The sequence below is a fragment of the Abramis brama genome, assembly GCF_963993115.1.
Source record: "Abramis brama genome assembly, chromosome: 2".
Lineage (NCBI taxonomy): Eukaryota > Metazoa > Chordata > Actinopteri > Cypriniformes > Leuciscidae > Abramis > Abramis brama.
The window spans coordinates 443,009-451,120 of NC_139964.1; the positions used below are offsets into that span (position 1 = coordinate 443,009).

The 8,112-nt window shown below is 36.3% G+C and overlaps 1 protein-coding gene across 1 annotated transcript in view; it reads right to left on the minus strand.

Annotated features, from left to right (window-relative positions):
* The window catches only part of LOC311077479 (uncharacterized protein), a 79,161-nt gene extending 71,952 nt beyond the window's left edge, over window positions 1–7,209 (minus strand). Inside the window, exon 1 of the mRNA XM_084106009.1 lies at window positions 7,109–7,209. The gene's annotated coding sequence lies outside the window, so the exon portion shown is untranslated. The remainder of the gene's footprint in view (window positions 1–7,108) is intronic.
* Between the last annotated feature and the right edge of the window lie 903 nt (window positions 7,210–8,112).

Sequence of the window (8,112 nt, forward strand, 5' to 3'; positions counted from 1 at the left end):
TATATACCGTTATATCTATATTTGAATAAACAAATGTGTTGTGTAGTGTTTTGTTCTCTTTTATTTTCACATATAAATGTAAAAAGTAAATAAATATGACAAGCAAGTGTTTTTATTATTATTATTTTTAATCAAATAACACAATAAACGTGAAAAATACATACATACAATTGTTACATACAATTCATACAGCCAAAAAAAGGAAATATTAAAGATGGGTAGGTAATGTTTATGACAAATTGTCCGAGCTCTCTGGCGCGTGATAATTATGTCAGCTTCCGAATTCTTTGCTGATGTAGTGCACTCAACTGCCATTCACTATGTAGGGATTAGTGAACGAGTGAGCGGTTTCAGACACAGCTAAGGAAGTATCAGCAAAAGATTACTAGATTTCTAGCCCTTGCATTAGCTTTACTACTAGATATATTTATGGAGATGAAAAATAATAAGGCGCCCTTTACAGCTATGATCAGCTGTTCGTGATCATAGCTGTAATTACCCTTAGGAAAATAGTATTTTTGGACAAAATATTACTATAGAAGTACTATAAGACTACTATAGAAATACTATAGCGGCTCTAGGATATTATAGAGGTATTACAGAACATAACATACTTCTGTGATGTTCTGTAATACCTCTATAATATTTTAAAGCTGCTATAGTATTGATATAGTAGTCTTATCGTACTTCTGTAGTATGTCCCAAATTACTATAGTATTCCTATAAGATTACTATAATTTGTCCCAAAATACTATAGTATTCCTATAAGATTACTATAATTTGTCCCAAAATACTATAAGATTCCTCTAGTACTTTGTATGTCCCCCACCGAATCGGCTTCATTAGCCTACCACTTACGGTTTGCAAAGATACAATTATAAAATTACTGCAAACCTTTAATCTATCAATATGTTCTATTATGCATTTTCCTTTTTATATGAATAACAGAAATTCATGAAATAATAAATAGGCAGACACACAGTAATAAGATATTTATTCAAATGTTGATTTTGAAATTAGTGAACATCACCATATATATGATTTTGGAAAAATAAATAAATAAAAAAAATTATTATTATTATTATTATTAAATAAACATTTCTAAACACAGTTAATATTTTACACAGAATATCACAAAAATATTAACAACTTGTTTTTTCACCATCTTCAGTGAAAGTGCACACAGTGAACGTTTCAATGGCAAGAACAAAAACTCTGTGAATGTCCTATTACAGGCGGAAAGGTACAAAAAAGATGTCAATCTAGCAAGTGCACACATGAACTATAAACAGTACTAAAATGGAAGTGGTGCCGTAAGACCTCAGTAATTAATCAGACACCATCATCTATTGCTGCTGTGGACATGGGCACTGCACACCCTGTAGGTCCGATGCAGCTGATCCAAAGGGATGCCATGAAGGGATGCATTCCTTAGATTCTGGACCCACCTGCAATGTGTATATATGAAACATGATGAATAAATGTTTTCATGTGTCACAATTATTTTGAACAAGAAAATAGCACTGCACTTTATGCAGAAATGCAGAGACTAGGCTATCTGCATATTTGTCTGGTAATTGGTAACACCATTAATGTCCATGCACTTGGTGTGACTGGAGATAATATAATATGAACATTTTGAAAAATTGCATTGATCTCAGACCTATTGCCTCTTTACTCTAGTTGTCATTTTCCACAATACACTTGATGCTACTGCTCAAATGCACCTTTGCAATTGCTGATAGACCGTGACTGTCAGACACATCTGTGAAGATCATAGCATTAACTCCTGTTACACTTAAATCTATTTATAATGTGAACATAAAATGGCATTGCACCTGGTATGCATTTTCATGTAGCCAAGGCACGCACGAGTTAGCAATTGCTATCTGGGTGCAAACACTTTGCCTCAGTTAAATGTACCATTCATTTCGGTCAGGCATTAAGCAAACTTAAGTAATCACTACTTTTCCTGTCGCATACCATCAACATAGCATATTGTTATTTCTGTTATTTCATTTTAAGCTGGTGCGGGTTTTAATCAACTCATGCAAGCATCTATGGAGGTATATTTAGTGCAAAACTACTGAACGCCTGTGACAGTGAAATTTGTAGTTGTAGAGAATAGCCACACATGTGTATCAGTAAATTTGAAGTCACAGAGAGAAATGTTTTAAGAGTTGCAAACTTGTAGACTTTTTTTTATCTTCCACAAACACAACACAACAGTTACACCTTCTCAAATTCTTCATTGCAGATGCACAAATCCTATTCTACAAATCACAAATTAAGAAACTCATGCGCTCACATTTTTGCTACAGTTGCTGCAGTGAATATGGTGCAAAACGCATTTACACACCCGCATCAAAAAATGTGAAGTCACAGAGAAATGTTGCTCATCTGCAAATCAGTATGTGAATTCATCCAATGAGAGTTGCACACTTGTAGAATATTTTCTCACAAATGTCTTGTATATTTTTCTAGCACAAACACAAGTACATAACTACAGCTGCTTGAATCTGCTGCGACGAATCTCAAACACTGTTTTTCGCTTTCAAGTGACAAGTTTCGCGCGCTCTCCCTTTTGCACCAAGTGCACCGTGAGATGTGGGGCAAAAGTGAGTTGTGCATCTGTAGAGGCAGTGGGCGGAGCCTACATGAATATTCATGAGTTTGCTGGGCATGCCCGTGGAACTGCTCATTCTAGTTCACGCTCCTCGTTTCTCAGCAGGTTTAATGGATTATTTCAAAAAAGGTAAATATAGTTTCAGCGCGAACTTAAAATACAATTGTGTATCATTTCATAAAGTTTATAAAGTTTTATAAAGCACGTTTTGTGCATTCGTTAATGACTAAATGATTGCTGGCATTCACTTCGCGTAGGCCTATATAAAGCACAGCAAACTTCAACTCGATCATTTCGTTGAGCTTTTCCTCTGTACATTGCAATGCTTTAAACTGTCTTTTGTTATCATTTGTTGAATGTCACTGCAATAAAAACAATTTAAAAAAATTACGTTGCACTTTTACCCTAAAACCAAAAATTCCAGAACACCTGAATGATTACAGCAACACTTATTTCCAACAGAAGAGCAGAATATTCCTAAATACATGAACCATTACCATTTAATTTATTTATTGCTAAGCTCTTCTGATATACCTTATGAAGCTTTATGTGTCATCTCTGGCAATAATCTCTGGGAAATAACTCCACAACCATATCCGTGTCCAAATAAACATTTTGCACCCTATGTTTCTCTTTGTCAAGTTCTTTCTTTGACCTTATGTGTTGCTCTGTGTGCCTGGATGATACACAATGATGACCATTGATACAAATGCATGATCTACTTCTGACTTGAACTCTTGAAAATGAAACCTTTAAACTTTGTTGGATCAATGTTCATGGATCAACATGACATTCCGGCATTTAAGATTTGCATGACAAAAGTTTGGAATCACTATGATTTAAGAAATGTTATACTTTTATAGCAGGCAAGGTCAATTTCCACACTTCATTAAACAGCACAACCATTTTCAACTGTGATAATAATCAGAAATGTTTCTTGAGCAGCAAATCAGTATTAGAATGATTTCTGAAGGGTCATGTGACACTGAAATCTAGAGTAAAATGAGCTCTGCCATCACAATATATTTGTTGAAACATTAAAATAGAAAACAGTTGATAAAACTATTTCACAATATTACTGTTTTTCAGATAAATGTAGTCTTGGTACCTTAGAGGTACCTAACCTTAGAACCTTACTAATACCAAACTTTTGAACAGTGTATATATTATTATATCAAAACCAGCACAAGCACACCTTGCAATCAAAACATTAAAAATAATATTGTTACATTATTTTGCCAGTATGTTTGTAAATATTTTTTAGAACATCAAATTGGTGTCTTATTATATTCCGTAAAATAATGTTAAGTGTTTTTTTGTTTCTCATTTACAGTAACCTAGTTGTATCAAATGTAATTTATCCACTTTTGTCCATAGAATTTTGTTTAATCCAAATTGTACGTATGTATTAAAGCAACACATTCATGCTTGAGTTTGGTCTTAAATGATTTGGCTTATTTAAACAGGGGCGGCAGTGGCTCAGGGGTTCATGTAGATTGTCTGCAAACCGGAAGGTTGGTGGTTCAATCCCCGGTTCCACCTGACCAAGTGTCGAGGTGTCCTTGAGCAAGACACCTAACCCCGGCTGCTCCCGACGAGCTGGACCGCCTTGCATGGCTGACACCGCCGTCGGTGTGTGAATGTGTGAGTGAATGGGTGAATGTGAGGCAACAATTAGTAAAAGTTTTAAAGCTTCAGTTTTAAAGCACAGTTTTAAAGCTTCGCACGGTGCAATTTATACGACGAGTTGAAGTTTGTTGTAGCTACGTATATACACAAAGTGAATGCCAGCAATCATTCAGTCAGTGACGAATTAATAAAAACATTATGAGTTTAACAAAACGATACACAATTGTATTTTAAGTTCGCGCTGAAACTATATTTACCTTTTTTGAAATAATCCATTAAACCTGCTGAGAAACGAGGAGCGTGAACTAGAATGAGCAGTTCCACGAGCATGCCCGGGAAACTCATGAATATTCATGTAGGCTCCGCCCACTGCCTCTACAGATGCACAACTCACTTTTGCCCCACATCTCACGGTGCACTTGGTGCAAAAGGGAGAGCGCGCGAAACTTGTCACTTGAAAGCGAAAAACAGTGTTTGAGATTCGTCGCAGCAGATTCAAGCAGCTGTAGTTATGTACTTGTGTTTGTGCTAGAAAAATATACAAGACATTTGTGAGAAAATATTCTACAAGTGTGCAACTCTCATTGGATGAATTCACATACTGATTTGCAGATGAGCAACATTTCTCTGTGACTTCACATTTTTTGATGCGGGTGTGTAAATGCGTTTTGCACCATATTCACTGCAGCAACTGTAGCAAAAATGTGAGCGCATGAGTTTCTTAATTTGTGATTTGTAGAATAGGATTTGTGCATCTGCAATGAAGAATTTGAGAAGGTGTAACTGTTGTGTTGTGTTTGTGGAAGATAAAAAAAAGTCTACAAGTTTGCAACTCTTAAAACATTTCTCTCTGTGACTTCAAATTTACTGATACACATGTGTGGCTATTCTCTACAACTACAAATTTCACTGTCACAGGCGTTCAGTAGTTTTGCACTAAAAATACCTCCATAAGCATCTATCATTTAGCATTCCCTTCTAAAAGAAATTCCCGCCAGGTTGAGCCTGAAAATTGTTTGCACTATTTCATCCACCACACTCAAAACACCAATTTTATTCTTAAACAAGCATGTCTCGGTTATGGAAAATAAATGCGATCTAATAATCCGTCAATCATTAGTTTATGAGGCAAACTTGACAGAGATGCACTAGCGTAACATTCATGCAGATTTACAAACGCTAACAATGCTGTCATTCACGTTCAACATTCAAGTTAAATCACGACAACCTTTAAAATATCTCCACTTAAATGAGTTATTACCTTTGTGCATCCTTTGGAAATCGATGAAATGCCAAATCGTTTCTGGTGGACTGATAATTTTAGCAATTTATTGCAGAACACTGCTTACGTTTTGACCACTTGCTCATCTTCACAGTTCGGTTGTGTGGCGTGCAAATGCAAACTGGCGCTAACGATTTCAGCAGCTTTCAGTCCATAATGGCGGACACGCCTCCGCAGCGCCATCTACAGACTGCTGTTACCCATAACACAACAGAGTTTCGCCTCTTGGGCTTCTATACTCTTTGGCCTTATTAGACATTCTCTGGTGTTTCTCACTGTTCTGGCCTCTGGTGTTTTGTGTAATAATGACGTACAGTTTGAGCACATTAATAAAAACGGTCAAAGCCATTAGCTAAATCAGCTTATAAGTTCTTGTTGGGTCATTAATGGCTCAAATGGTCTATTTGTGAACATTTTCACGGCGCAGTTTTGGTCAGTTAACACTTCCTTGAGCCCTTAACTTTAATATTCTAAGTTATGAAAGTCTATGGTAGGGTTAACTGACCAAAACTGTACTGTGAAACATTTCCAAATCACAATAGTGCATCTGAGCCACATACGACCTGACAAGATGACCAGTTTTTATACTAATAAGCGGATTAATCTAACGCAAACTAACTTCGCAGATTGACGCATGGCCTACAGTTTTATATTTAATGTTTACATTTCCTCAGTTTTAGATTTCCTTCGGATTGTAACTTATCCGTAAACAGGCACGTGCACACATAGACATCAAAGGGGGCTTGAGCAGCTGCCCTTTTTATTCGAGAGAAAGGGCCCTTTTTTCTGGGGTGTTTTTATTTTTTATTTTTTTTTTATAATATATATTCCTGTTTGCGCACAGCTTCCCTGTCAAACAAATTATTGAAGAATAGTATATCTAAATATCAGGTCAGGAGCTCTCTCTCTCTCTCTCTCTCTCTCTCTCTCTCTCTCTCTCTCTCTCTCTCTCTCTCTCTCTCTCTCTCTCTCTCTCTCTCTCTCTCTCCCCTTCCAGCAGTGTTTTTCTTGGCTTGTGCTGAGGTGAGTGGCGCTCGAAATTCGAGACGCTGGCGAGGCTCGAATTTACTGCTGATTAGCCAAAGACAAATATAGCCTAGTTAACATGTGTTTTGCTAGCATGCATGCCTCATGAGCTACTAGACTAGCTAATGTGTAAGGGATAATCGCTATACATTATCCCGCTTATTACATGGCTACCTACCAAATAAATCATAAATTTGACACAAAATATTGATTTAAAAGGGAGTTTATTGATTTAAACCCGATTGTATTGCTTCCGCCAAAGAAAATAGTACGCTCCGAGTCTACGGTTAGAATCCTGTGAGTCCATAGCAACGCTGTTTTTCATGGCAACGGTCTGTTATTCTCCGCACAAATGAACACAAATAGAATTAAAACCGAGAAGGCTCAATATCATTATGATCCTGAAGATGAATTTGTCCAGCTTTATCCACTTTTACATGCGTGTCAACTCTAATACCCCTTAATATCTCTGAAGATCAAGGTTGATATGATAAAACATTATACAATAATATGACATGATAACAGAAACTGATAAATGAACTTACCGTGAAAGCTGATATTTTTGGAGATTGTAAGTCTTCAAACTGCGCACTTTCCGTTCGAGCTTACTTTCGATTTCGCCACAGAAACAGTGAAGACTGCGCATGCGCGGAAGACCTCGCGCGTCACGCGTTTTCCTCCTTTTGAACAAGCCACGCTCACCGCATCCACAAACTCTTCTTCTTTTACTTTTTCTGACGGGTTTTAGTCTATTGTAAAAGCTACTTCATGGCTTCCTCTCTCTGTAATTAATTCTACTGATTAGTCCAGAGTCTCATTTCAATGAATCAGTGTGCATGATTTCGGGCACTGTTACGGACAGCAAGGCTCGCATTGGGACACTGATGGTGACACGACAACATCATTCATTTGCAGATTACATTTAATACAGTACACTTTAATGAAAACATTTGTGATTGTTTTATAAAGATGCCATTATGTGCAGTTACACACTGTTTAGAGACGCGTCTTCTTATCGATTAAGGTTTATCCAGTATTATATATGTACGATGTATGTATGTAATGTGACACACAATGTTTTGAAGTCCACAAACTCAGATCAGTCCTATATCTATAACTTTGTGCATTTGTGCTTAAACAGGTGCATGTGTGAAATAATCAATAGCATATTCAGAACAATAAAGAGAATTTGAGGGGGGTTGTGAGGAAAAATAAAAAAAATATTTGGAAGCATGTACAAAATCTTAGAATTATATAATTCACCAAGGGATTGATTATTGATTATTATTAAGTATTTAGTAGATGCTGAATAATTTTTACATAAAACAAGTTAAAGAGGGTTTAGCCTACTGTTGTTCCATTTGCTTTTATGTATAATGTTGAACTTCAAAGAGAGACCATCTACATTAACTAAAACCTGAAATAAATGTAGTAAAGGAATGTAAGTAACAATATTTATACAGCTGTAAAGACCCTGTCAGAACAGTGAATACATACTCAGTGTTTTCTGGCTCTTCTGAGCAGAATCCACAAAGAACTGCTTCAAAAC